We start from the raw sequence: 27,234 nt of genomic DNA on the forward strand, positions 1-27,234 counted from the left end.
ATTCCACTTATATGAGGCCTAAGTGGTAAATTAGGTAAACTCAAAGAGACAGAAAATAGGATGCAGTTGCCAGGGGCTGGAGAGGGGTAAGAACAGAGAGATAATGGGCACAGCGTTTCTGTTTGGGATCATGAAAAGTTCTGGAAATGCAAAGTGAAAGTAGTTGATGTACAGTTAAAATGGCAAATTTTACAGATATCATAATGAGTACATAAGAATCCCCGTGTATGTTCTGAACACTAATTGCTTATTTAAAAATAAAATTAACACGTGTTATCATGTGCAAAGATCCAGGTTCAAGTCTCCAGTTCTCAATTATAGGAACGAAGTATCATGAGGGGTGGAACATAGATGCAGGTGTCTCTTTTTCTCTTCCTCTCCTCTTCCCCACTCTGTTTCTCTCTGTTCTGTAAAATAAAAGGAAAAATGGGCCATATGGTGGTACACTCAGTTAAGCACACATATTACCAAGCACAAGGACCTGGGTTCAAGACCCTACTCCCCACCTGGAGGGCATCGTTTCACAAGCTGTGAAGGGCTATAGGTGTCTCTCTTTCCCTCCCTCTCTTTCCCTACCCTCTCTCACTTTCTTTCTGTCCTATCTAATAAATAAATAAATATTTTTAGAAAGGAAAGGAAAGGAAGGGAAGGGAAGGGAAGGGAAGGGAAGGGAAGGGAAGGGAAGGGAAGGGAAGGGAAAGGAAAGGAAAGGAAAGGAAAGGAAAGGAAAGGAAAGGAAAGGAAAGGAAAGGAAAGGAAAGGAAAGGAAAGGAAAGGAAAGGAAGGAAAGGAAAAGACAGGGGGAAAGGCATTTACATGGGGGGAAAAGGAAGCCTGGGAGTTGGTGCAGTGGTAGGATTCTGGAGTTACAAGAATGAGATCCTGAGGTTGATTCCTTGGTGTTGCATATACCACAGTGATTCTCTGGTTCTCTTTCTCTCTCTGCTCATTCCTTTCTCTCTCTCTCTCTCTCTCTCTCTCTCTCTCTCTCTCTCTCTCTCCCTCCCTCCCTCCCTCCCTCCCTCCCTTCCTCCATATATATACAATTGTATTAAGGATAAGGAAGAAGAGCCTTAAAATAGAAGAGGTTTAAGGGCTAGGTAGTGGCACACCCAGTGGAAAGCTCATGTTACCACACTTGAAGATCCAGGTTCACTGCATTCCCAACCTGCAGGGGTGGGGGAAGCTTCACAAGCAGTGGAGCAATGCTGTAGTTGTCTCTCCTCTCTGTCTCTCTCTCTTTCCATCTCCCCCCTCACTCCCTCATTCCCTCCCTCTTTCTCTCAGGATCTCACCTTGTATCAAAAATGGAGAGAGAGAGAGACCACTGGGAACAGTAGCATCATGTAGGCACAGATCCTCAGTGATAAGATGAGAGAGAGACAGACAGAGACAGACAGAGAGAGAGAGAGAGAGAGAGAGAGAGAAGAAGAATTGCATTGCCAGTGTTTTAGCTTGGCCATGAAGAGAACTGCTGGAAATGGCACCCTCTCTGGTGTCACTTGAGTTCAAAAGATCCCAGAAGTTTATACAGTAAATGGAAGCAGGCTCTTGACTTTGACCTTGTCCTGTGACCATGGGGGGATGCAAACTTGCATATCAACTCTCCCTGTCCTCTGGCTTCAGAAGGCAGGAAAAGAGTGACAGTGAGAAACCACAGATCACCACACACTACATCTGCTCATGTAGGAAGAGTTCCTCTCACACCATCCCTGCTAAGTATCCTGTCAAACAGACCCGGTGACTTGAGGCCAGTGAGCTAAGCAGCACAGCACCTACTCTGAGGGAGCTCCCTTCAAAGCCAGCCTGAAGGAAGAAATTATCTTTTCAGGAAAGAATAGCTTGCTGGCAGACTTAATGAGGAAAAATAAACACCTTTCAAAGGCAGAACACTCCCTGTGAGTCACCCCAAACCAAATGTGCCAAAACCCAACCTACTCCAGCAGCACTTAAGGTTGTAATATCCTTAACCAGCTGTAAGATCAACACTTGGCCTTAGTTGGAATCGAGAACAAATGCTCACATGGTAGCTTGTCACCTCTAGCTTCCAAATTCTTTTTTAAATGTTTTTTAAATATTTATTTATATTTGCTTTTCCCTTTTCCCTTTTGTTGTCCTTGTTTTTTATTGTTGTTGTAGTTATTATTGTTGTTGATGTTGTTGTTGTTAGATAGGACAGAGAGAAATGGAGAGAGGAGGGGAAGACAGAGAGGGGAGAGAAATAGAGACACCTGCAGACCTGCTTCACCACCTGTGAAGTGACTCACCTGCAGGTAGGGAGCCAGGGCCTCTAACCGGAATCCTTATGACAGTCCTTGCACTTTGTGCCACATGCACTTAACCCACTGCACTACCGCCTGACTCCCAGCTTCCAAATTCTAAAAGGCCTCTTTACTCTTGTTGCTGTCATTACTGTTTGTATGCTTATTTCAAAGGATGCCAAAAGAGATACTTCTGGCTGGAGGAGGTTACACTGGTTATGCAATTCGTTGAGAGAACATGGGCCTCTGGATCCAAGCATGAACACTGGGTCAAGAGAGAGCAAGGCTAAAGACAGCTCATTCATTCACTTGGTATGACTTAAAGCTGCTTTCTCTTCTTGAATGATTTGTTTGCTTCATAAGCGAGATATAGAGAGAAGCCAGAGCACCATTCCAGCATATGTAGTGTCAGGAATTGAACCTGGGGCCTCATGTGTGTCAGTTCCATGTAGTGAACGAGCATAATATGTTGTGCATTTATTTATTGGATAGAGATAGCGAGATATCAAGAGAGAAGGGACAGTGAGAGAGGGAGAAGAGACAGACAGACAACTACAGTCCTATACATACAGTCCTACACTTACAGTTTCATTGCTCACAAATCTCCCCCACCACCACCCTGGCAGGTGGGGACCAAGGGCTTGAACCCAGGTCCTTGGGCATGGTAATGTGTAGTGCTCAGCCAGGTGCTCATCACTTGGCCCATTTTGTTATTTTTTAAATATATTTTATTTGATAGGACAGAGAGAAATTGAAAGAGGAGGAGGAGATAGAGAGGGAAAGAATAAGAGAACAATAATAATAATAGTAAGAGTGCATTCCATATTGTGTGCACTCAACTGGCCATAACCACCCAGCCCCTCCCTCATATCTTGAATCCTACTTAGCACAGATGCCAGTTGGTGCAGACTTTCTTGTTGTCAATATCTCCAATACTTCTCCAAGGCCTGTCAGGCCAGCCCATCTACCAAAGTGATGGTGAGTCCCTCCAAGGAAGGTTTGAGCCTCATTCAGCTTCCTCTGTCAACTGAGAAAGGAATGACAGAGGCAGAGAGGATTTGAGAAAATGACATTACTTCAATTTCCAAGGGTCCTGAAGGTGTAAGCAAGTCACTTCTTGTTCTGCAGCTTTCTCCCACTTCCATCTGGCTTCTGAGCACACAGGGTTACTAGAATCTTCCGGATGAAAAGTCCTTATTCAGGACCCAAGTACTTAGCACATGTGCATTAGGTATCTGGCACATGCATTTGCCCATGAAGGTGTGAGAGTTTTTTGCTGACTCAATAAATACTGATGGAGAAGAAAACAAGAGCACACACATGAAGGATTTGGACAAGGTGTGATGTTATGTAGTCACATACTGTAATTATCCAGGTTCCAAGTACCAGGCTGAGTGATTTCAACAATTCAGGAACAAGACAGCATGTTGTAAGATGCAGATTATTTGTCATGAACACTAAGCATAGGACCTTCCCAGGGCCTTGCCTTCACCATAAAGCAGCGATGTTACAGACTATCCCAGTCTCCCAAGGGAGGGTGATGTGTTTTGCCCTGCCACTCAAAGAAGACTGGTCCTGAAATGAGTGCAGCCTCCAGTGTTCCCAGCTAGGACCATGCACTGAGAGCTCAGATCAACAGAGACTCAGTGGTTACACAGGTTTCTGTGCTAAATATATTTATATATATATGCCTGGGTCAAGTGGATGGAGATAAACAGTTAATTTTTTTCATAGATATTTTTCAAGAATGGGAGCTACTCTCTGTCCTAATTCAACTTTCTAGCCCTTTTCTCTACTCTGACACCACTTTCTCAACAATATTTTCATCCAGCTCCATGTTTAGCTATCAAACACACACACACACACACACACACACACAAACTACTATATCCATGGGCCCCTAGGGACATGCCTAAAATGGACTTGCTTCCAACCTAAGATCACTGTTCTCATTTGCTCTGTTCTTACTTTTTGGTCCCTGTTCATTAATCATTTTGTTCCATTTTAAGCAGGTGCTATCATGATTCCATCCCAACTTCTCTGAACAGATGACCTCACCAATGTGTCCTGCAACCTCACCTCTCCAGAGCTCTGCCCCACTAGGGAAGATAGAAACAGGCTGGGGGTATGGATCAACCTGCCAACAACTATGTTCAGTGGAGAAGCAATTACATAAGCCAGTACTCCCACCTTTAGCATCCCAAAAATAATTTTGACCCCTACTCCCAGTGGGGGAGAAGTGATAGGGAGGGATGACCAAAGGGCTCTGAACTCCAACTAAATCAGGACCTGGAGAGAGAAAAAAGGAAATAGAGAAGGACATTTGGATGTAGTAATAGGTTTATGTGTGACTTGGAAAGAGAGAAGATGGGATTTTTAAAAAATGGGCTATGACATCAGCTCCTCAGACAATAACCTGGGTCCACCTGCAAATCAAATGTCAGGCTCAGAAAAAAAAAAAACACTAGTATAGTCATAGGCCCTTTGGAATATAAATAAAATAAGCCTACTAACTATCTACAAAACAGAGGCCCCCGAATCTTCATCTGCACTATTCCAGCCTTTAGGTTCATGATCAGTCAACAATTTGTTTGGCTTTATATGTTAACTCTTCTCTCAGCCACCAGATTCCAGATGCTACTGTGATGCCAACCAGACTTCCATGGGCAGACAGCCCTATCAATGTGTCCTGGAGCTCCCCTTTCCCAGAGCCCCGCCCCACCAGGGAAAGAGAGAGACAGGCTGGGAGTATGGATCAACCTGTCAACACCCATGTTCAGTGGGGAAGCAATTACAGAAGCCAGACCTTCCACCTTCTGTACCCCATAATATCCCCTGGTCCATGCTCCTAGAGGGATAAAGAATAGGAAAGTTATCAGGGGAGAGGATGGGATATGGAGTTCTGGTGGTGGGAACTACGTGGAGTTGTACCCCTCTTATCCTATGGTTTTTGTCAGTGTTTCCGTTTTGTAAATAAAAATTATCTAAAAATGGACAAATATATACAAATATAGACAAATAGTTGTAGAAATAATAGTTAACCCATATCTGCAAGCTGAGGAAAATTGCTGTAGCTTAAAATAGAGAAATTGGGGATTCAGAACTCTGATGGTGGGAATCGGAATCGTGTGGATTTATACACATGTTGTCTTGTAACTTTGTAAATCAATATTAAATCACTAATTTAAAAAAAGAGGTAAGCATAAAACAAGTGATAGAAAGTAGATAAAGGGAGACTGGGGTGTGGAGGAGAGGTATTAGAAAGGGATGAGATTGAACCCCTTCAGTGCAGGAAGATTCTGTGTAATAACATTGTATAGCTTTAACTGAGAGCTTTACATTAATATATGTGATGTTCACAAAAGTCCTGTGAGATGATTCTTGTTAACCTTATAGCTTATGTATACATATTATATAAGTTTTTTGCAAGAAAGAGGAAGCAGAAAGGAGAGATATCAAGTTACTTTTCCATCATCCATGGAGTTCCCTTAGAGCTGTCCATGGTGCTGTCAAGAGCTGGACTTGAACTCTGCTCTACTTCCTAAGCTCTACTTCCTAGCTATTAACCTCCTTCTAGACTGCTCCCCACATTGCCTTTCTGCCCTCCTACTCCTCTGGACTGCTCCTCAAGCAACACGTTTTTCAACCTTAAACCATCTTGGCTCCCATCCCAACTTAACTGCCTTGTGCATCCCATCACTTCAGGATTCTGAATTAAGCCATAAACTAATTTAAGCTAAGATGTGATCGTTTGATAAAATAACTCACCTAATGTATTTGCATTTTAATGGAGGCTCTCAATACCTTAAAGTAGAAGGGTTGTAATTTTAGGCACCCTGGTAAGCAGGTTAGCAAAATATTTTTCTCCAGGGGAGTCTTTTAGTGCTCCTTAAATCTCGCCATACAGCTCTGCAGACAGAACAGGGCTAACTCTCTGGGCTGATTTCTGTCATGTTCTGAAGCAGATACCTCCCGGGGAGAGGGTGAAATGATAACAACACAGGTGCTATTTTATTAAGTATATTGGCAAGAGAAAAAAGGAGACTTACTCAGAGGCCTTACTCAGGTGTGCAGAAAAATAAATAAATAAATAAATAAATAAATAAATAAATAAACCATCTACCACTCTGTCCCCTTGATGAAACATCCATTGGTGTTTCTCAAAGAATTGTGCTGCTTTTCCATAAAAGACAACTCAAGTCGTGTGTGTGTGTGTGTGTGTGTGTGTGTGTGTGTGTGTGTGTGTGTGTGTGTGTGTTATTGTGGGAGCAGCTAGGTTTCTTCCCCACTGTTTGACATTTTCCATGCTTGCTGCTAAATCTTTGACAGAAGCATTAGCTGGGCTGAAGAATAATAGTGTTGTAAGAAAGCTGATAATGGCCTCAGAAAAAAAGTATGTATAATACATACCTTGACATTGAATCACTGAATACTTTAATAAGTAATGCACACAAGCAGAGGCCTTTTGTGTTGACATAAAATGTAAGCTCTACCTTTCTTCTCATTGAGAGGCATAAAGAACAGGAGCAGGGACTAGATGGAAGAAATTCAAATATTTTCCTTTGGGGACTTTGATGTGCCAATGCACTGTACACCAATGGGTTCTTTTTTGTTATTTTTAAATTTCCTTAAAATGTTAGAGAATGAACATGAGAGAGAGAAAGAGAGAAGGGGAGAGAAAAGGGGAAGAGAGAGAATGTGAGGTGGATTTCTAAAAATAAGTTTTGGATGTGAGAACTCTTTCTAGATGTTTTATTGTTATTATTATTGAGTATTTTATTCATTTATTTTGGATAGAGGGAGACAAATTATTTATTTATTTATTATTGGATAGAAACAGAAATTGAGAGAATAGGATTATTCAACCACCTGACCTCAAGGCAGAAAGACATTCAGAGAAAAGGGAAAGGGAGATAGAGGAGGAGGGGGGAGAGAGTCCTGCAGCACTGCTCCACCACTCATGAAACTTCCCCCTTGAAGTTGGGGACTCAGGGCTTAAAGCCAGCTTCTTGCACATAGTTGCATGTGTGCTCAACGAGCCAGCCTGAGAACCTTTTTTTTTTTTACTTTTTATTTATAAAATGGAAATATTGACAAGACTATAGGAAAGGAGGGGTACATTTCCACACAATTCCTACCATCATAATTCTGTATCCAATCCCCTGCCCTGATGGCTTTCCTATTCTTTATCCCTCTGGGAATATAGACCCAGGACCATTATGGGGTGCAAAAGGTGGAAGGTTTGGCTTCTGTAGTTGTTTACCTGCTGAACATGGGCATTGACAGGTCGATCCATACTCCCAGCCTGTCTCTCTCTTTCCTTAGTGGGGCAGGGATCTGGGAAGGCGGGGTTCCAGGACACATTGGTAGGGTCATCTGTCCAGGGAAGGCAGGTTGACATCATGGTATCATCTGGGACCATCTGGTATCACCTGATGGCTAAAAAAGAGTTAAGCTATAAATCAGAACAAATTGTTGACTAATCATGAACCTAAAGGCAAGAATATTGCAAATAAAGATTTGGGGTCTCCATTTTGGAAAAATCTTGTAGTCTGTTTTAGGTATATTCCAAGGGGGGCATGACTTTACCAGTTTTTGCCTCAGTCTAACATCTAACACGCAGGTGGACCCAGGTTATTATCTGGGGAGATGGTGTCATAGTTGGAAAAAGGGACTAGAAATCTGGATCAGGGAAGAAAGCAGCTTCCAAATATGGGGAAGTATATAAATATTATTAACTGTAAACTCCATCGATTTGATCTGGGACCCATAGTCAGCACAGTAGCCTATGTAACCACTGCATGCTCACATGTGGTCATGACTAAGAACATTCCAGGCTGCACTAATTTCAGGATCCATCTTCCTTGTGTAGTAAGTAGAGTATGCTGTCCAACATCCCTTCAGAGAATGGAACATTCCCTACCACTGTTGATCCACATTGAGGGTAAGGGGTCCACAAAGGGGTCCATTATGTTGTTCCTGATAGAGATGACCAGTGACAATGGCTAGAGGGATCTGTTAATGGTCTAGGCCCATCATGTCTGTGTGGGAGTCCCAGGACTCCCTGACTAGAGCTCCAGGTGATAGAGTGGTCTGGTAGTGACCAAAGAGTCATCATTAAAGTATGCCAGTCTCTTGACCTTATTCAGCTTTTGTAGTCCTTACTTTGTCTGACAAGGTTAGCTTTGGAGTGATTGAGGGATGTATAATAGGAAGTAAGTGAGGAGGGTATCTAGATCTAAGTAGAAACTATTTCATTAGGTACTTTAGCATGTCTTTTAGGGCCTTTCTACTTGCTTGCTTCATTTATTGACTCACTACAAACTATTGTGCACTTTTGTTTTAAGATATATATTTTCCCCTAACTTGTGGATACATGTACATATGCTATATCTCATGGGCTCTGGTTTATATCTAGGTTTTGTTAAGAAGTTCACCAACCAAAATGGAATTAAGGAATCCTATGAGCTAGGAAAGGTCTCACCATAGTAATGAAGCTGAAGGGTTGACATTCCAAGCCTGACATCTCTGGACATTGAGAACTTTCTTCTAACACAGCTTTCAGAATCCCAAGAGACCCAGTGGGCATCCTTGCATCATTGTAATGAGAGGGTCTGGGCTCCAAGGAATAACTCAGAGCCCTCATAATTCTGCATGACCTGAAATGAAGCATCAGCTGTGGTGAGTCAGAGGGCAGGACATGGGATCGGTACAGCAGCTTCAAGGTGTGCTGCAAACTAGAGCAATTGGACATGTGAAGCCAGTTAAGGTGACTCCTGCCATGTTCTGGACTTGGAGCCTTCATCTCTAATGTAAAGAACACCTACCCATCCCCACCCCCACCCCTGAGTATCAGCTGATGAGTCTGAAGTCCTTTTATTTCTCCTTCTCCCTTCCAAGCTTTCTCTGCACAAGCTGCTACTGTCTCTCCTCCCCCTTCCTCACATCTTTCCCTCACCTATTTCAAGCAGTACTGCAAATGCCTTTTCCCTAGTGACAACTATTTCCCTCAGAACACTTTTCCCTAGTGGGCTTGGTTGCTTCCTGAAGAGTATTCTGAGCACTGCTTAGACATTGGTTTGTTTAGGATGCTTTCTGGCCACAGGTCATAGAAGGCAAAGGTCACAGTGGTTTGGACAATGAAGAGACTGGTAGTTGTGCTGTGGCTGGGGCAGGACTCCTGAAGGCCTTCTTGGCTCTTTGTCATCTTCCATTCTGTTACATCTTGGTACACACAGACCTTTGTACAACATGCTTAGTGCCTTGGGGTTCCCCCCACCCAAAAAGCATTTGCCAGAGTTCAGGCACAAAAGCAGGGCTCTGGGAGTAGGGGTGGGGTCTAAGCAGATCTGTTCCCACCTTTCTCAAGGAGGAACCAAATATTTCCAGGAACTTCGTTGTCAGAGCAGCTCTGAAATCTTATTGTGCAGGTCTCTGTTCCATGTCCATGCCCAACAGCACCAGGAGACTGCAAAATCCGTGTCCTGTCAAGGGTGATGGGAGTGTCTATGGCTCACTTAGACTCATCGTGATTCACCTCATGGAGCTGGGTAGGTTCTGCTCATAAGGCAGATGATGTGAGTGGGTAGGCAGTTGCAGAGATAGGCAGTAATTCTTTTACACATTTATTGAGCTATTTACTGAGTAGAGACAGAGAAATTGAGAATAAAAGGGGGGAGAGAGAGACAGACAGACAGACAGACAGCTTCCCACCTGCCAGCAGAGACAATAGGCTTGAGCCTGGGTCCTTGTACATTACAATGCGTGCATTTTACCAGGTACACCACTATCCTGGTAGTCATTTTTTTTTAGATTGTTTTATTTATTAATTAGAGAAGGAGAAGAGAGAACTGAGCAGTACTCTGGCACATGCCACATGTGATGCTGAGGACTGAACTCAGGATCTCATACTTGAGAGTCCAACACTTTGCCCACTGTGCTATTTCTTTTTTAAAAAAAAAAAAAATTTATTTATTTATGAGAAAGACAGGAGGAGAGAGAGAACTAGACATCACTCTGGCACATGTGCTGCCGGGGATCAAACTCGGGACCTCATGCTTGAGAGTCCAAAGCTTTATCACTATGTCATCTCCCAGGCCACTATTTCTTGAGTCACTAAATGGTCACTCTAAGCACAGTGGGTTAAGCACACATGGCAAGAATTTGAGAGGGAAGGGGAAGATAGAGAGACACTTGTCGCACTGCTTCACTATTTGTGGGACTGGAGGCCTGATCTCAGATCACTGTGCACTGTATAAAATGTGTGCTGGCCCCCAATGATTATTTTTTTATCCTCCTCCCTCTGAACAAAGATCTAGAATAGTCTTCCATGGAAAACACTTTGCCCAAGATTAGACCCAATCACATGCTCAAAATGGAAGGATACAGATAGTGAAATTCAAGATTCTCCAGGTAATTTCCATATCTGAGCAATGCAAATGAGTTACAGTAAAGTGCCCCAAAGGTGGCTTCATGTAAAGTGAAACCTATATACCTTTTAACTGTGATTATAAAACTGGAGATAGACTCCTGAGTGGAAGACATTATTCTGTAGGTGGTAGGTATTGCTGATAAATGACCACAGATGGGGTTTCTATATGGTGCCTGAGCATTCAAAAGGGGCTTCACATCAGAATAGCAGTTGGCATTTGTGAAAACCATGAAATCCCCAGACTTCTTTTAAGTGTTTGGGCTTGTGAAAGGAGGTCTGGAAGCTGTGGATTTGTAGAGCTTCTCAAGTGACATGAAGACATGAGCAGATAGGTATGGAATCACTGTCCGGGAGATGCCTGAGGTTTTGAGGTTCCAAATTCTTCTTCTTCTTCTTCTTCTTCTTCTTCTTCTTCTTCTTCTTCTTCTTCTTCTTCTTCTTCTTCTTCTTCTTCTTCTCCTCCTCCTCCTCCTCCTCCTCCTCCTCCTCCTCCTCCTCCTCCTCCTCCTCCTCCTCCTCCCCCTGCTCCTTCTCCTCCTCCTCTTCCCCTCTCTCTCTCTCTCTCTCTCTCTCTCTCATTAAACATAGATTAAATATTTTTAAAGGAATCATTGTCATAGACTCAGACCCACAGAACTTAAGAGGATTTTAAAATAATTGGGCATATGGGGATCAAGCAGTAGCACAGCGGTTTAAGTGCACATGGCACAAAGCACAAGGACTGACCTAAGGACCCCGGTTCAGGCCCCCGGCTCCCCACCTACAGGGGGTTTGCTTCACAAGTGGTGAAGCAGGTCTGCAGGTGTCTATCTTTCTCTCCCTCTCTGTCTGCCCCTCCTCTCTCAATTTCTCTCCATCCTATCCAACAACAAGGAAAGCAATTACAACAATAATAACAACAATGATAAACAACAAGGACAACAATAGGGGGAAAATAGCCTCCAGGAGCAGTGGATTCATAGGGCAGGCACCAAGCCCCAGCAATAAAGTTGGAGACAAATAATAATAATAATTGGGCATAGCTCATTTTACAAATGAAAACAGTAAAGCTCTGAGACTTGATGGTAGGCATAAAGGTATTAGCAGATGAGAGTTGGAAGATTTTTGGGAGTTGCTTGAGGGCCTGGGTTCAAGCTTCAGCAGAAGGTGGAGGAAGCTTCATGAAAGGTGAAGCACTGCTATAGGTGTTTCTCTCCCTCTCTCCCTCCCTATCTCCCCCCCTCTCAAATTCTCTCTGTCCTATAAATAAATAAATTCATTAAGAAAAAAAGTTAAAATTAAATAAATAGATTTGAGGGAGAGAGTGTTTTGCAGACATCAATCACAGGATGATGAGAAATTGTACCCATATATCAACAACTTGTTTTTTATTGCTCCCCAATAAAATCATTAAGGAGAAACATAAAATATAACCTGAACTGGCTTTGGTGTGTTGCACTTAAACATGGGGCCCTGTGAAAGGAGAAGGAAGGAGGTTGGAGGGCCATGCAGACTAGGATCTAAGCTGAGGGAGTGTTTTGCAGACACCTATTATGGGGAGATAAGAAATTATACCTTGTGTCAACAACTGTACTGTCATCATCTACTAACTCACACTAATAAAGTAATATATATATATATATATATGAAAAGATTTATTTCATAAGAGAGAGAGAAAGAGAGGTTTTTCATGACACAGAAAGAAGCCAGAGCACTACTCCAGTACATACAACACTGGGGATTGAACCAGAAGCCTCAGACAGACAACCTATGCTCTACAAGCTGAGCTATTTCCCCTTGACTCTGAGGCTTGTGCTCTTGCCAGAATAGTGCCCTGCTACAACGACCAGCACAAAGATCCTGGTTCTAGCCCCCAGCTCCCCACTTGCAGGGGAGTCGCTTCACAAGCAGTGAAGCAGGTCTGCAGGTGTCTCTTTCTCTCCCCTTCTCTATCTTCCCCTCCTCCATTTCTCTCTGTCCTATCCAACAACAACAACAATAATAACTACAACAATTAAAAAAACAACAACAAGGGTGGGAATCGGGTGGTAGCGCAGCGGGTTAAGCACCATGGCACAAAGTACAATGACCAGCATAAGGATCCTGGTTCAAGCCCCCAGCTCCCCACCTGTAGGGGTGTCACTTCATAAGCAGTGAAGCAGGTCTGCAGGTGTCTGTCTTTCTCTCCCCCTCTCTGTCTCTCCTCCTCCATTTCTCTCTGTCCTATCAACAATGACAACAACAACAATAATAGCTACAACAAGGGAAACAAAAGGGAATAAATAAATATTTAAAAAAACAAGGTCAACAAAAGGGAATAAATAAATAAATTAAATGTTTTTTTAAAAAATAGTGCACTGCTGTACTCCAGAGTTTTATAGTATTTTCTGAACCTTTACTCTATTCTCGCCTTTATATCTTACCAGAGCTTCCTCAGAATGTAAGCTTTTCTGTGGGAGACATCAGGCCCCTTGTTCTGAGAACTTCTTCATTGGGACTAGGGTTGTACACTGTCTTGCAGAATCAGGTTACATAATTACAATTCACCAGGGGCTACTGCTCTTTAAAAGGAACGCATCCCAGACATCTGAAGATTTTATGACAGATTTTTCAAGTTAGCGGTTTGTTCAGAATTTCATAAAACGAGATGATTTACACAGAGAACTTATTACAGGCAGACTCAACAGAGCGAACTTCTTGAAATGGAAGGGGGGAGGGTTGCTGAGATTTCATTCATGGACTAACCATTTTGGGGAGTGATTCTCAAGATGCTTTTATTTATTTATTTATTTTTTTAACCAGAGCACTGCCCAGTTCTGGTTTCATGGCGGTGTGGGGGATTGAATCTGGGACTTTGGAGCCTCAGGCTTGAGAGTCTCTTTGCATAACCATTATGCTATCTTCTCCTGCCCAAGATGCTTCTATTAGAGAGACTGAGGGAATGCTATGGGATAGTGGGGGAAGGGAGAGCTCTTCACAGAGCACTATAACATTATTATTTATTTTCATATGTGTAAGCCAAAGCCTAACACTTACATGATTTCACCTCTCCTTCAGATAGATATACAGGCAGACAGACAGGTGAGAGTGAGTTGGGAGGGACACTATAGCACCAGAACTTCTCTAATGCCATAGTCTCTCCCATGTGGTGCTGGGGCTGCTCAACCTGAGTCACACACAGCAAAGCAGGTACCCTTCTGATGAGCTATCTCTCTGGCCCCAGACCACTGCAGTTTGCTCCATAATAAACCACTGGAAACCTTAACACTTGCAACTCTAGATGATTGTTATTTCTTGGGATCTACTCAGCTGGGTCTGATTGGGTGTTTCTTTGGGAACTGAGTGTTCTAGTTGAGTCTGGATGATGTGTGATAGCCACCCTGAAGTGGCTGATAACAAGATAATCTAATCACTTGACTCTTAGCACCTCGCAGGCTGGCCTAGACCTGTTGAGATAGTGATATGAAGAAGGGGCAGGAACAGAGGGAGAGTAGAAGTAGAGAAAAATTGGAAGAGACTAGAAGAGAAATCATGAGGTCAGGAGCCCGGGTGGTGGTGTACCTGATTGAGCACACATGTTACAAGTTCAAGCTGCCCCATCCCCACCTGCAGGGGGAAAGCTTTGCCAGTGGAAAAGCAGTGCTGCAGGTGTCTCTCTGTCTCTCTCCCTTTCTATCACCCTACCCTCTCAATTTTTCACTGTCTCTATCCACATAAATAAATAGACAATAAAAAACTTTTAAAAAAGAAAGAAATCATGAGGCCAAAGCTGGCATAGATACAGTGGAGATAAGAAAGCAATAGGGGCTGGGGAGATAGCATTATGATTCTGCAAAAGATTTGCAAGCCTGAGGCTCTAAAGTCCCAGGCCCAATCCTCTGCACCACCATAAACCAAAGCTGAGCAGTGCTCTAGCCATTTCTCTCTCTCTCTCTCTCTCTCTCTCTCTCTCTTTCTCTCTCTCTTTCCCTCTCTCTCTGAGTGTGTGTGTGTGTGTGTGTGTGTGTGTGTGTGTGTGTGTGTGTGTGTGTGTGTGCCTTATATCTCTCTCATTAAACTATTTTTTAAAAAGTAAAAAAAAAGAAAGAGCCCAAGGACCAGTGTAAGGATTCCGCTTCCCCACCTGCAGGGGAGTCACTTCACAGGCTGTGAAGCAGGTCTGCAGGTGTCTATCTTTCTCTCCCACCTCTATCTTCCCCTCCTCTCTTGATTTCTCTCTGCCCTATCTAACAACAATGACAGCAATAACAACAACAACAATAATAATTACAATGATAAACAACACAGGCAACAAAAGGGAAAAACGGCCTCCAGGAGCAGTAGATTTGTAGTGCTGGCACCAGATGATAACTCTGGAGGCAGAGAGAGAGAGAGAGAGAGGTGGGGGGAGAAAGAAAAGGAGTTGGGCACTCCAGCTGTTCCAGATCAGAATTAGGGGCTGAGGGTGGGACAGCTCAAGGAGCTGACTGAGGAAAAACACTGGACAAAAACTTGACTTGGCGTTTTGAAATGAGCACAGTGATTGAAAATGGCAGAGAAGTCAGGGAGATGTGAACTAGGTGCTGGATTAAGATCCCTGAGATTCTGCCGCCTCCTGGCACCAGCATGATCCTCATTGCACAGCCTTGCCATCTCACTGCATTGAAGCAAAGAAAGGCATCTGCACTGTGCAGTGGCTGCTTTCAGGTCTACCAGCTGCCCTTCCATGTTTGGCTCCAATCCCAAGGAGCTTGCCTCCTGCCAGTTCTATTTCTCAGGTTCTTTTGCCAACTGGATTCCTGTTAACTTCTGCTAAGGTGAGTCACAACGCACAGGAAGAAAGTGAGGAAATAGATTATAGAAACACAACATACACACACACACACACAGACACACACACACACACACATCATGTCTTCTTCACCTCCTGCCCCATCTGTGCTTTCTGTGATTTCTCACAAACTCTGCTTCCAGTTCCCACCAGGTCACCCCACTCCCCAAGTGTGAGAGCACCCCTCCTTCTCCTTGGATTCCCCCAGAAGTGTGTGGGTGGAGCTGCTGGTGTCATCCCTGCCTTGCCTCACCAGCCCACTTGACTTTTCAATTCTTCCAATAACACAATGGATTCTTGGAAAAATCCCCTCCATTGAATTAGTTGATGTGGGTTCTGTTGTCCTTGCTGGCCCCCGATTGATAAACATGTAAGGAGAATACGTCAGTTCCTCTCCCCACCAACTTGTTTTCAGATTTCAGAAACCTATTCAGGCTGGAATTATACAAGCTGTTGTGAACAAAGCCATCTAGTTGAGAGTTAAGGGGAAAAGCAATTACAGAAGAGGCAATAAATGAAGATAAACACTAAAATGAATAAATTGTAAAAACACAAAGCGATAAAATGATAAATTAGTTCAAATGCTGGCTCTTGATAAGACAGCTAGAGTAAACAAACCTCTGACAAATATAATTAAGGGAACATTTTTAATTAGAGATGAAAAAGGAGATAGGACACATTAGAAGAAGTACATTTTTCTCTCCAAGTCCAAAGAGAATGGTAGATGAATAAACTGAAATCTTCAATTAAATGAGTAATTCCTAGGAAGAGATAGATGACTAAAAATAACTCAAGCAAATGAAATTAAATGGAATAATAACCAATGAATAAATTAAGAAAATCATCAATAACAATCTTAAAAATACAGGTCATAGCCACAGAACAGGCTCACACATTTTTTTTTAAAAAATAGAGACAGAGAAGGCAGAGAAGGAGTGAGAGAGACCAAAGCACCAAAACTTCCTTCAATGCAGCTGGGGCCAGGCTCAGACCTGGGCTGCACACATGGCAAATCAATACACTATCCAAGTGAGCTACTGATATTTCACCAGCCCTCAGCAAGTTTATACTGTTAAGAAACAGATAGCTTGGACAGGGGTAGATAGTATAATAGTCCAGTACAGGCATCCTGTTTCAAGCCCAAGGCTCCCCACCTGCAAGGGAGTCGCTTCACAAGTGGTGAAGCAGGTTAAAAGCGTCTGTCTTTCTCTCCCTCTCTCTGTCTTCCCCCCTCTCAATTTCTCTCTGTCCTGTCCAACAACAATGGCAACAATAACAACAACAATGGAAAAAGATGACCACCAGAAGCAGTGGATTCATGGTGCAGGCACCAAGCCCCAGCAATAACCCTGGAGGCAGATAAATAAATAAATAAACCCTTATTCCTGAGGCTCTGAAGTCCCAGGTTCAATCCTCCAACTACCATAAGCCAGAGCTGATCAGTGCCCTGGTAAAATAATAAAAATAGGGATTGTGTGGTGGCACACCTGGTTGGCCACACATGTTATAGTGCACAAGGACCTGGGTTCAAACCCCGCAGTCCTCAGCTGAAGGAGGAAAGCTTTGCAAGTGGTGAAGCAGTGTTACAGGTGTCTCTCTGTCTCTTTCCTTCTCTATCTCTCCCTACCCTCTCCATTTCTGCCTGTCTCTATACAATAAATAAAGATTTAAAATAATAATGATAAAATAAAGAAAGAAACAAGTAGCTTTGGTGTTGTACAAAACATCCAGAGTGCAAAAAATACATGAGTACCTTTATGTCCATGAATAGCCTTTCTAAATTTTGATGCAGATAAAACACACAGCAAAAAAAGAATAGGCAAACATCACAAGTAAATATGGATAAACAAAACCTAAATAAAACCTTTACTTCTAAAAAGGAAGTTGTTTCACTGTGTTGCTTCAGATCTTTAGAAGGAAGGACAGATTTCTTTTTTAATAAAAGCTTTACTGAAACACAGTTCTTGCACCCTGAGAAATATAGAGCACTTGACAAATATCTGTCTTCTTTGCATAGGATACTCATACATAGAAAGTTAAGCCCCCAAACTGTAAATTGGCAAAGAATTTGAAAAGACACATCATAAAGGGAGGCCAATTGTCAATAAGCAAGTGGTGGGTGGTGGTGCTCAACTTCACTAGGAGTCAAACAAACTAATCCACTCAAATAATGGTGTGATATTTTTCCCTCCAGGGTTATTGCTAGGGCTCAGCACCGGCACTACAGATCCACTGCTCCTGGAGGCCATTTTGTCCATTTTATTTACTTTGACAGAGAGAAAGTGAGAGAGAAGGGCTAGATAAAGAGGGAGAGATAAAGACAGACACCTGAAGACCTGCTTCATCACTTGTGAGGCATCCCCCTGCCCCAGCCTGCGGGGTTATCAACGGAAACCTAGGGTAGGGGGCGAGAGAATGGAGGGGACAAGAGACACGAAGAACGAGAGCAAGTCAGGAGGTCTGATCAAGCTCTGAAATTTTTATTTTGCAGCCGCATTTTAAGCACACGCCATGAGGAAGTTCTGCTAAGGTAGTGAGGGAGGGAGGTGGGTGAGCAACTTTCCAAACAGCTAGATGGTAATATCAGTTCCAATGATCGGAATGTCCTCTCACTGGCTATATGAGAGTCTTAGCTAAGGCCTTGGCTCCTGGCATGTCCTCCCTTTTTACAATTTAAGTGAGGCAGGAAATTGAGGGTAAAAGCTAGGAATCTTATCAAGAGATAAGCGGGCATTAACCAGAGGGGAGAAGTATTGACCTGATTTCTCCTGCGGGGTAAATATAGAACTGATCTTCCCGCATCTTATACGGCTCTTAGTATCTTTTTGGGGAGAGGAGGAAGAGCCACTATTTCCAAGGTGAGGAAAACTCATGGCGAAGAGTTCTGATGACTCAGAGGCGAACTATAGGGTCCTCCCCTGCAGTGCTTAGCCTTGCACCCCTTACTGGTGCCCACGCCATGCCAAGGCTGGCGTGCATAAATCTGAGTTTTATGCAGCTCCTAAAAGAGGTCTGTCACCCTCAGGTTCAGCCAAGCTTCTGTCAGTCAAATCAAGTCTGTGGTAATTTATTTGTAAGGGTTTCGATGCCAAGGAGTCAATTTGTTGTTTTATAAAGCCAATAATCTTATTAAAAATAAAGGGTCCCAAGGTAATCATTAACAAAAGACTAATCAAGGGTCCCATAAGGGGCATCAAAGTGTCTTAGTGCGCCACCAGCAAGTCTAAGGGAAGCAGTCAGTGGATGTGATGTCCAGGGGAAGAAACACGGCATGTCTGGTCCTCTGGTGGTCATCAGTGCCAACTGATGAAATTTTTCTTCTTCATAGAGGGTCAGCTGTGGAACAAGCAAAACTAGGAGGCAAGGACCAGGTAGAGAGGAATTGACATGAAAATATAGGGTGGTGTTGTACCAAAACACAGAGGAGGTGCATACACATTAGAAGTCAAGGTGAGGTTCCTTGAACATGAGGAATATTTTGAGAAAAGTGAGCAGTCAATAAACATGTAAGGATGAAGTCAGCAGTGGTAGGTCAGCAGAAAGAGAAGACCTGGATAGGCTGGTGAGGTTAGCTGGAGTATATGCTGCCATGCGTCCTTTGTGGTAAGGACTCTGTGGATTTTGCAAGAGCAATAATGTCATCCACTATAATAAAAGGAAAACAAACATGGACATCCAGTGTTGAAAAACAGAAGAAAAAGAATATGTCTCTATGGCTGGGAGAGTGGGTGTCTTTGTCAATGAGATATAATAAATGGACAATTCAAATTTTTGTTAAGGTTTAGTATAGTTACTTCATTGACACTTTAACAAACTGAATACTGGGGGGTGCGTTCCCCTTCTTTTTTTATTTATTTATTGAGCTTCTAATGTTCTAAAGGAAACAAAAATACATGGATTGGATGTCTATTGAAGCAAAACAGAGCATATGACTCCTAAGGTTTTTGAGCTTTTTCTTGTTTGAGCTGTAGCCCACATAAATTTAGAAAAAGTATCAACTGAGAAAAAAAATGTTTTTGTTTACTAAACATGGGCAGGTGAATTACATCAATCTGCCAGAGAGCATTGGCTTTTATCAATGGGGATTAATCTTAAAAGTCTGAATAGCAGGATCTTAATTAAACAATGTAGGAGCCAGTAAAGTGCTCTCACTATGGCAGGTCAAGCGTTAAAATTTTAAGAGGCTTGTAAATAAAATGAGAAAAATTTTAGGATATGAGTGACTTTAGGAGTCATCACACACCCATAAATAAAAAAATGAAAAATGTTTAGTTTTAAATCTTACCATATGAGGAGTCAATTCTTCATGTTGAAATGTACCTATAATTATTTACTTAGGGAGAAAACTTGTACCAAGTTAATTGATGGTTAGAATTGGCTTGAGTTTTTTCATATGATTTTAGAAGGCTCTTTATTAAAATATACCAATATGTTATAGAAAGTCAATACCTAATGTGTTGACATGATAAAATGTTTACCATTTTTTAGCATTATTTTCAACTGATCAAACAGTTTAAGCACACTATTATAACTTTAGTTTACTAAGATCTTTACTCATCACAAAGCTATCATGAGTAAGTAGATATAAAACTCTTAATATATTTTGCTCTTTAGAACTCTAATATGGCAACTTAAAAGGTTAAAATAAAACCTCATAGCTTAATTGTTCAAAGTACCAATTTTGTTAAATCAGGATTTGCCAAAACAAATCTATCAGACCAGAAGCACCATGTATTAACTTAATTTATCAAGACTAAACCTCTGACTGTGTCTTAAAGCAAGCCAGATAATTTTTTTACTCTCTAAAAGAACTGATTAAAGTTTGACATGTAGAATCTGTACTCTCAAAAGCCAATTATTTGATAATGATTTTTGTAGTCTTTTTAAATAAGGGAGTTATCTCAGTAACAACTTTATCAAAAGGAGTAAGTTACTGTAAAAACAAAACTAACTAGCTCATGAGTAAGATAAAAAAAATCTTCTAACAAGTTTTAAAATAAAAGTTTTAACCAGAGCATTTTTGTCTATATCAGACATAAAACTCTCTTAACTTTCTACCTAGTCTCTCTTATGTTTTAATATCTAGAGGTTTTTTTTCAGGGAAACCAGGGGCATACTTCTTGAATAATATGTAAAAAGATTAGCTGAAACATCTATACAGCTCTTCATTAGGCCACCCCATATTTATTTGATGTTTTATTTGGAAAAAAAATTTTTACATATCTTATTTAAATTAAACCTCGTTTATCAGAGCAAAAGCCTCTGGCATGTAAATAATTAACATAACCATTGTGTTATCTTTTACTAACCCAAGCCAGTTTTGCCAGTTTAGTTGAGAAAGTATTTTAAAAACTTTTTCTTTTTTTTGAAATCACTTAAACAATTTTAAGTAAAATGTTAAACTTTGTTTGTTAGGATCTTTGCTTATCACAAAGCTATCACACCCTTAAGGCAGCTATGAACAAGGGTGGGTACACAACTTAATTGATCTTTCACTTTGATTTGGATAGGTAACTTGAAAAGCTAAGATAAACCTTATAGCTGAAATGTTCAAAATAAATTTTTACTGTTAATATTTCTTTTAGATGACCATTTTACTCTAAATAATTTTGTTGAATCACATCTGCCAAATGAAAATTTTTTTATCAGGCCAGGAATACCACATTTAACCCTTTTTTTCCTGGCAAGGCCACTGCTCTACACTGAATGGGTTATTAGAAAGCCATTTCAAGCATGGAATTAACAAATTAACAAACAGTGGCAGTTGGTATTGGGGTGCTGTTAAGGTTTACAATTTTCACAAGAGGGAGAGAGACTGCAGGGGCATTTTACCATGCCTAGAGATCTCAGAAAAATCTTTTAACTAATGAATTGATGCCAATATTAGCTATCAGAAGGACGAAACTGTCCTATATTTTACTCTGGTAAAGGTGTGCCAACTCTATGAGTCGGGATCTTTAAAACCACATTTAGCTTAACTAAATCTTATTTAAAACTTAAAATAACCTTTAGTTACTTAGGGGTTAACACACATTAATGGAAACAAGGTTAGCACACAGACTTAAAACAAATATTCTTGGTGAAAAGAAAAAATTTGAAAAACCGCTTTGGTTTTTGGATTCCTAACTCACTGACTCTCCACCCCCCCCCCCCCAGGAGGGGCGTTTGTGGCTAGGGAATGATTCATTGCAGTCTTTGCCAATCTGTGGAGCAGTAGCTCTGTGCCGTGATTGGCTGCAAGGACGGAACAGGTGGGCTTAGTTTACCGCGCACAGAGAAAAATCTTTCAAATTCTTTTTCTGGGCTAAGGTACATTTTTAGAGTTTTAAAGAAACAAATCATTAAATTTCTATCAAAAGTATGTACTGGTTCTCTGATTAATAGTTTTTAAGTTAGAGAGAATGTCTTGTTTGATTGATTTTATTCTTTCTTTAGAGAATAGCTTGCTAGCCAGATAAGATCTCGCTCAGAATTGGTTTAACGCTTTCTGAGAGCTCTGGTGGTGGCCAGAGGGAAAAACCTGGATCTTTTTTTTTTTTTTTTTTTTTTTTTTGCTGGCTAGTTTTAAGATAATGCCAAATCAAGAGCCCACAGTTCTTTAACTAATTGTAAATGGTATCATTTTTCTTCTACTAGTTTTCTAAGGGAAGCTGTTTTTTGTGCTAGTTGAGTTTTAGCCTTGGTGTTATAATCAGTGATGTTGGCCAAGTCGAGGACCGGAGCACAAAATGGAGGGGTGGTGGCATAGGGAGGCAGTCTGGACAAAGAAAAGCATAGGGGTGGCCAGTCAGGATTATGATATTTGGCCATCTCTTCATCAAGGGATAAGGCCTCTTCAGGAGAAAGACTATCATCAGGCCCATCTTTGGCGGGGGGCCTTAAGGTCATCAAAGAGGGGTAAATCTTAACAGGAGGAGACTTAGCAGGAGCCTCAGGGGTGGGGTCTCCTGAATCAGGCATGGGAATAGAGACAGACTCACAAACAGAAGGTTATCTCTTAAACAGTTTCCTACTCTGGCCCATCTTTTTTCATCAATAGTCCCTTCTAAGGGGAACCACGGACAAACATCATTCACAAAATCGAAAAACTTTTTGAGATCCTTTTTCTTAACCCTTGTTCCTCATGTCTTGAGGGACTCTTTGAGGCCCCTAAGAAATAAATCATGCTTGCTCAATGCTTGTCCCATAATTGCGTCGCTCTTTCTTACCTTAAAACGGGTCAATCTCACAGACGGGTAAATCTGCGGTGATCACCACGTGGATCTTCACTCACTCTGGGCTAAAGCAGCGATCCTATGCGAACCTTCACTCACTCCTTCTCCTATGCTCCTTGGTCGACCATCTGGGAGCGACGTTCTCTCGGACCCCAGACCCAAAAAGGTCCCACGTCGGGCGCCAGGTGCCCCGGCCTGCGGGGTTATCGACGGAAACCTAGGGTAGGGAGTGAGAGAATGGAGGGGACAAGAGACACGAAGAATGAGAGCAAGTCAGGAGGTCTGATCAAGCTCTGAAAATTTTATTTTGCAGCCGCATTTTAAGCACATGCCATGAGGAAGTTCTGCTAAGGTAGTGGGGGAGGGAGGTAGGTGAGCAACTTTCCAAACAGCTAGATGGTAATCTCAGTTCCAATGATCGGAATGTCCTCTCACCGGCTATATGAGAGTCTTAGCTAAGGCCTTGGCTCCTGGCATCCCGCCTACAGATGGAGAGCCGGGATCTTGAATCTGGATCCTTATGAGTGTCCTAGTACTTTGTACTATGTACACTTAACTCGGTGCACCACCTCCCAGCTCCCTGTGGTATGGCATCTTATGTCCACTGCATTAGAGTTTAGGAGTTATCCAGTATTACAGCACTGGATAAACATGGCACCTTAGCTTGTCCAACAGCCATGTTATCTAGTAGTTCTCTTTGCAAGTCACAAGTTAACAGCCTTCTTAAAACCCCATAGGGACCCCTTGCCCTAAGACACTTGAACGAATTAGAAAAGAAAGAATGAAGCCACAAAAGATGCCTATTGCAATGTCACCCCAGCAACCAAAACTAAGGGGTAATCAACCACAGGGGAGTGATTAAGGAAGGAGCTTTCATTGTCATTTACATACTAATAATAAAAATCACAGTTTATAAAACACCCAGGTATAGCTGACTCCTCTAGTTCTCAATAATCCCAGGGCAACAAAAGGGAAAAAAATAAAAACTAAATCATAAAAATGGCCTCCAGCAGAAGTGGTTTTGTAGTGCTGGCACTGAACCCCAGTAATAATCCTGGAAGCAAAAAAAACAAAAAACAAAAAAAAACCTGAGACTCAGAGGCTGAACAGTGGTACACCATGCCCAAGGAGGCAGGTTCAAGCCTCCCATCTCCATCTGCAGGGGTGAAGCTTCACAAGCAATAAAGCAGTGCTGCAGGTTTCTCCATTACCCCTCTCCTCTGTCAATTTCTCTCTATTCTATCAAATTAAAAAATAATAAAATTTTTGGTTTTTTTAGAAACTGAGATTCAGAAGCATCTCCAGCAGATCTGCAAGTCATTGGGGAGTTGGGTGCCCATTCACTCTCGAAGAAAATTCAGGGATGTTTTGTAGATGAGAAGGGTGGTGATGGCTTTCTCTGGTCACATGACTCTGCCATCAACAGTTGGGAAAATAGTCTGTGTGAGCCTTACAGGTTTTAAATCTACAAATGGAAACCAACTGGACATTGGGGGAGATCACATAATCATTAGGCAAATGACTTTCATGCCTGAGGCTCTGAAGTCCAAGGTTTGATGCCCAGCACTGCCATAAGATGGAGCTGAGCAGTGCTCCCATAAATAGAGAGAGAGAGAGAGAGAGAGAGAGAGAGAGAGAGAGAGAGGAGGGAAGGGGAGAGAAGGGAAGGGAAGGGAAGGGAAGGGAAGGGAAGGGAAGGGAAGGAGAGGGAAGGGAAGGGAAGGGAAGGGAAGGGAAGGGAAGGGAAGGGAAGGGAAGGGAAGGGAAGGGAAGGGAAGGAGAGGGAAGGGAAGGGAAGGGAAGGGAAGGGAAGGGAAGGGAAGGGAAGGGAAGGGAAGGGAAGGGAAGGGAAGGAGAGGGAAGGGAAGGGAAGGGAAGGAGAGGGAAGGGAAGGGAAGGGAAGGGAAGGGAAGGGAAGGGAAGGGAAGGGAAGGGAAGGGAAGGGAAGGGAAGGGGAGGGGAGGGGAGGGGAGGGGAGGGAAGGGAAGGGAAGGGAAGGGAAGGGAAGGGGAGGAAAGGAGAGGGAAGGGAAGGGAAGGGGAGGAAAGGAGAGGGAAGGGAAAGGAAGGGAAGGGAAGGGGAGGAAAAGAGAGGGAAGGGAAGGGGAGGAAAAGAGAGGGAAGGGAAGGGAAGGGAAGGGAAGGGAAGGGGAGGGGAGGGGAGGGAAGGGGAGGGGAGGGGAGGGAAGGGGAGGGGAGGGAAGGGGAGGGGAGGGGAGGGGAGGGAAGGGAAGGGGAGGGGAGGGGAGGGAAGGGAAGGGTAGGGAAGGGAAGGGGAGGGGAGGGGAGGGGAGGGAAGGGAAGGGAAGGGAAGGGAAGGGAAGGGGAGGGGAGGGGAGGGGAGGGGAGGGGAGGGAAGGGGAGGGAAGGGGAGGGGAGGGGAGGGAAGGGAAGGGGAGGGAAGGGAAGGGAAGGGGAGGGGAGGGAAGGGAAGGGGAGGGGAGGGAAGGGAAGGGAAGGGAAGGGAAGGGAAGGGAAGGGAAGGGAAGGGAAGGGAAGGGAAGGGAAGGGAAGGGAAGGGGAAAAAGAAAGAGAGATGGAGGGAGAAAGGGAGGGAGAGGAAAGACAGCTGGAACAACAGGGATGAGAATAGTAAGGGAAACGTCTCTTGGCTTTTCCTCCCCAAGTTCACAGAGGCTGAAACATCTTCACTCACCACAGGGACCAGGGAAGACAGTTACTTCACCATCACCTCCCATGTTGTCACAGGCTTGTGATGAGCATATAAGGAGCAAAGTGGTGTAACTGCAGGACAGAAACGTGGTCGCCCCTGGCTGTGGTCCAGAGCTTGACTGGTAAGCAACTGCCTAGATGAGTCAGAACTCTACAGTTAGTATATGAGCTCCAGTCAAAGAAGTGACAGATTCTGCAAAGGACATAAGCTCAGAAGAGAAATGTCAGGAATGACACAGATGCAAACATGACCACAGGCTGAATCACGCTGCACTCCGACTCACACGTCTAAGTCCCTGTTCCACTTGGGACATCAGACAGGTAGCTCCGATTTAATCTGTCAGACACCCAGCTCCTGGGTATGTCTGTCACCTGCTCCATCTTCTTGTCTCAGGTAACAGCAAGGTCATACTTCCCTACCTCAGGTAGAATCTCTCTGGCTGCTTTTTTTTTTTTCTAACATCTCCTCTCCATTTCCTCAGGAAATCCCGTTGGCTCCCTCTTTCAAATACACTCAAGCCTCTCCTCTTCTCACCTCTACTCCATCCCTCTCCCTTATCCCACCCCATTGTGGCCTAGACCATCATCACCCCTCCCCCACCCCTATTTACCTTTGACAACTACTCATTGTCTTCTCAACCATCAACCAGAAGGGTCCTCTGAAAACCAAGGGAGGACACTTTACATGAACAAATCCATGAGAGTTGGGACTCCCTCAAAATTAAAATCTACTCATCACAGCATGGCAGATAGCTCATCTGGTAGGGTGCATGCAATGTCATGCATGTAGCCCAGGTTCAAGTCCCAGCACCACATAGGAGTGTCATGGTTCAGAGGAAGGTCCAGTGTTACAAATCCTCTCCCTCTCTCTCTCCCTCTCCCCCCCTCTCTCTATCTATCTATCTATCTATCTATCTATCTCTATCTCTGTGTGTGTGTGTGTGTATGTGTGTATGTGTGTGTGTGTGTGTGTGTGTGTGTGTGTGTGTGTGTGTGTGTGTGTGTGGTGAAATCATGCCTAGGGAAAGCCTAGCGCTGTAAAAAAAAAAAAAAAAAACCACTTAAAAGTTAACAAATAGTGGTCTGGGAGGTAGAACAGTGATAAAGCTTTGGACTCTCAAGCATGAGGTCCTGAGTTTGATCCCCAGCAGCACATGTGCCAGAGTGATGTCTGGTTCTTTCTCTCTCCTATCCTTCTCATAAATAAATAAAATATTTTTTAAAAGTTAACAAATAAAAACTACTCTTTTGAAGACATTTTGAGGACCAGGTAGTGGCACACCTGATAAAGTGCACATATGCCATGTACAAGGACCTGGGTTTAAGCTCCCAGTCCCCCCCACCTGCAGAGGGAAGCTTCACAAGCTATGAAGCAGTGCTGTGGGTGTCTCTTTCTTTCCCCCTCTATTTCCCTCTCCTGTCTCAATTTCTTTCGTCTCTATCAAAAAGAAAAAAAAAGAAATAAAAAGTTGCTGCTGGGAGTGGTGAAAATTTTTTTAAAAAGAAGACATTTTGAGAAGTACAAAATTTACTATCTTAATTATGTTACTTTTAGATTTAATATACATAAATGAACATGTGTACATGTGTGCAGACCTAAATAAATCACATTTAGCAAACTGCCACACAAAAAATGAAAGTAGATAAACTGAGCTATGTCAAAAAATTTAAATATCTGTTTCCAGTGTCCAAGTCAACACAGTTAAAAGGCACCCTAAGTAGAATGAAAGAAAATATTTGCTAATCACTTTCTCCGAAAGGAGTCAGTATTCACAATATATAAAGTAGTCCTCCAACTCAGTTGCAAAAAGCAGTAATAATCTGATTCTAAAACAGAAAAAGGAAAAGGACAGACATTCCCAGACAG

General features: G+C 42.8%; 1 long non-coding RNA gene across 1 annotated transcript; it reads right to left on the minus strand.

Annotated features, from left to right (window-relative positions):
• Positions 1 to 35: 35 nt before the first annotated feature.
• LOC132532989 (uncharacterized) lies at positions 36 to 25,448 on the minus strand. Its single transcript, XR_009544884.1, has 4 exons — positions 25,351 to 25,448; positions 8,746 to 8,920; positions 3,338 to 3,552; positions 36 to 407 (listed from the first exon to the last, which is right to left on the minus strand). It is a non-coding gene; the product is annotated as an uncharacterized LOC132532989 (long non-coding RNA).
• Between the last annotated feature and the right edge of the window lie 1,786 nt (positions 25,449 to 27,234).

This window comes from Erinaceus europaeus, chromosome 15, assembly GCF_950295315.1.
Source record: "Erinaceus europaeus chromosome 15, mEriEur2.1, whole genome shotgun sequence".
NCBI classification, from domain to species: Eukaryota; Metazoa; Chordata; class Mammalia; order Eulipotyphla; family Erinaceidae; genus Erinaceus; species Erinaceus europaeus.